This window comes from Octopus sinensis, linkage group LG3 (genome assembly GCF_006345805.1).
Source record: "Octopus sinensis linkage group LG3, ASM634580v1, whole genome shotgun sequence".
NCBI classification, from domain to species: Eukaryota; Metazoa; Mollusca; class Cephalopoda; order Octopoda; family Octopodidae; genus Octopus; species Octopus sinensis.
In genome coordinates this window covers 74,954,892-74,958,187 of record NC_042999.1, presented here as the reverse complement: position 1 = coordinate 74,958,187, position 3,296 = coordinate 74,954,892, and positions in this window count along the sequence as shown.

The window sequence follows — 3,296 nt, the reverse complement described above, 5'->3', positions numbered from 1 at the left end:
CTCTTCCCCCTTTTTTTTTTGGTACATACAGTCTGTCTGTGTCACTTCTTGGGTGGAGTATCCCATATCTAGTCAGCAACTTCCTTTTCTTCTTCAAATCATCATCGTCATCATCATCATCATCATTATTTCTCTTTGTCACAGGTTTTGCTGGAGCTCCTGGAGTCTTGCATGCATAGTGGATTTTCTACCTGCAGCCCATGGTACCATGCTATCTGTTCTTTTCAGCTGTCTAATACTTTCTTGATTATTCTAGGAGAGAAGACTTTTGTAACTAGGTACTAGGTACTCAATTCTAGTTTCCTTTATATTCTCCTTGATGCCTTCTGATACTGTTCCCAAAGATCCATCAATAATGGCACTATCTTCACTTTCTTCATTTTCCATAGTCAGGCTACTTCGTACTTATGAGGGTTGTATTTATCTATCTTTTCACCTTCATCATCATCATTATCATCATCATCGTTTAACGTCCGCTTTCCATGCTAGCATGGGTTGGATTATTATTATTTTTGTTGTTGTTGTTGCTGTTGTTTTACTTCACAGAACATTTGGTCCTGTTTGTTCTGGTAGATTCTGTGAGACGACAGCAGCCGGCTGTAAGAAGTCTCACAGGGTCTCTTTCCACACATTATAAGCTCTGATACTTCGTTGTTAATTATTGTTGGAGACATTCAACAAGTACCAATCTCAAAATCCTAGCTGTCCCCAGCAGAACAGTTTTGGGGCTTGCTCTTCTCTCATGTCAATTCTGATTTCTTTGACTTATTTCTCAAACTTGGTTGTTAGTGCTCCAAGTGCCCCAACAACTACTGGAATGACAGACCCTCTCCCCATATTCCACATTCTTGCAATTTCATCTTTTAGTAGTCTGTACTCTTCAATCTTTTCTAGTTCTTTGTCACTTACATGCGCATCTCCAGGTGTTGCAATATCTGTGATCTTGGTTTTCTTTTTTTCTTTATCTACCACAACAATATCTGATCTCTGAGCCTCGATTAGGGAGTCACATTGGGTTGTAAAATCCCACAATATCTTATGTTCCTTGTTCTTGGTGACACCTTCTTCCTCATGTTCGTACAATTTCTCTGCTCTGCTCAGGCCATATTTTTCACATACCCTCCAGTGGACGAACATAGCCACGTTATCATGCCTCCTTTTGTAGTGCTTTTGGGCTAGCTTGCTACACACACTCACAATATGTGAGACTGTTTCATTTCTGTTACCACACATCCTACAAAGGGGAGATTTGCTACTCTTATTTGTTTGGAACTTTGTGTAATTAGTTCTCAGAGCTTGTTCCTGGGTGCTGCATATCAATGCCTTGGTGCATCCTTTCATATCATTTTTTCTTAGCCATCTCCAAGTGTTGGTCTTGTTTTTTCCTTCAATTTCTCTCAGGTATTAGCCATGCAGAGGTTTCATTTTCCAGTTGTTTACTCTTTCTTCTTCATCTTGCTTAAATGTTTGTGGCTGCATCACATTTTTGGTAGGTATTGTATTATTAATTCTAACAGCAACAAGCAAGAATTCACTCTGCTGTTTGATGTACCAACCTAGACTGTTCTCATTGGCAAAACTGATCTTGCATCCTATGAGACCTCTTTCTCCCCTGCTTCTGGGCACATACAGCTTGTCAGAATTGCTTTTGGAGTGTAGTTCTGTTAATGGTCATCACTTTTCTAGTTTCCTTGTCCATTTCCTCAAACTCATTCTTCGTCCACCTAAAAACACCTGCGATGTGTTCAGCCCATGTGTTCATTCCCCTGATTTTGTTTTTCCATTGAGTCTACTTCCAAAAGTTTACTTTGTTCTTCGGTCTTATTCTGATAATTAACTTGGTTCTTCATTATTATCATTATTAATTTTTAGCATGCTGGGTGAAATGCTTAGCAGAATTTCATGTCTTTACGTTCTGAGTTCAAATTCTGCCAAGGTTGACTTTGCCTTTCGTCTTTTCGGAGTCGATAAATTAAGTACCAGTGGCATACTGGGGTTGATCTAACCGACTGGCCCACCCCACCTCCTCCAAAATTTTGAGCCTTGTGCCTAGAGTAGAAAAGCATATATATGTGTGTGTGTATGTGTGTGAAAATATATATATATATTTTCCAGCTGTCTATTGACACATAGTTTGTGTCTCATATGTCTATGTGTGTATGTATCTTTGTGTTTGTTTTTGTGCCCGACCACTGCTTAACAACAGCTTTGTTTAGTGTTCTGTAACTTAGCAGCTCAGCAAAAAGAGACCAACAGAATAAGTTCCAGACTTAAATTAAGTACTCGGTTCAATTTATTTGACTTAACCCTTCAAGACAATTCTTCAGCATAGACAGTCTAAAGTGTGAAAATAGTCAAAAAGCAAAAGGTATACTGAGCTGCAAACTACAATGAAGAGATAAAGATCCAATAATTTTCAAAGGCATAATCTTGGTACAATTTCAAGGTTTTATTTTACAGCCTATTCGTTTATTTCTTTCAGTCATTTGACTGTGGCCATGCTGGAGCACCACCTTTAGTTGAACAAATCGACCCCAGGACTTATTCCTTGTATGCCTAGTACTTATTCTATTGGACTCCTTTTGCTGAATCGCTAAGTTATGGGGGACATAAACACACCAACATCAGTTGTCAAGCGATAGTTGGGGGACAAGCACAGACACAAATAACAAATACAAACACATATATACATATATATATATGATGGGCTTCTTTCAGTTTCTGTCGACCAAATCCACACACAAGGCTTTGTGTGAGGCTATAGTAGAAGATGCTTGCCCAAGGTGGGACTGAACCCAGAACCATGTGGTTGGGAAGCAAGTTTCTTACCACACAGCCACTCCTGCACCTGTATAAAGGAAATGGTTAAGAAGTGTCTATTTTAGAATTTTATTTATTTGTTTGTTTTTTTCATTTTTTGTTTTTTGTGAAGAGTGCTTCACTTACCGCAGGAAATATTTACAGGGCACATATAGTCAATCAAAGTAATTAGTGGTTATACATATGCCTCATAGATTCAGTACTAATTTTAGTTATTTGAACCAAACTATATATCTCACATATTGTTTTTCTCTTTGGAGAATGCTGAGGTAGTTTGATGACATTCTTTATCTCTTTCATACATTTCTATACTTCTTTAATTTTTCTGTTCACTCAAGAGAGAATAATCACATTGTGGTTACTCCTTATATGAAATGACAAAGGTGTGTTTCTCAGGCACTAAAATTAAAGGTGAGATGTCCTTCAATCTTCATTTGAATAACTAAGAACATAACAAGGATATAACAGGCATGATA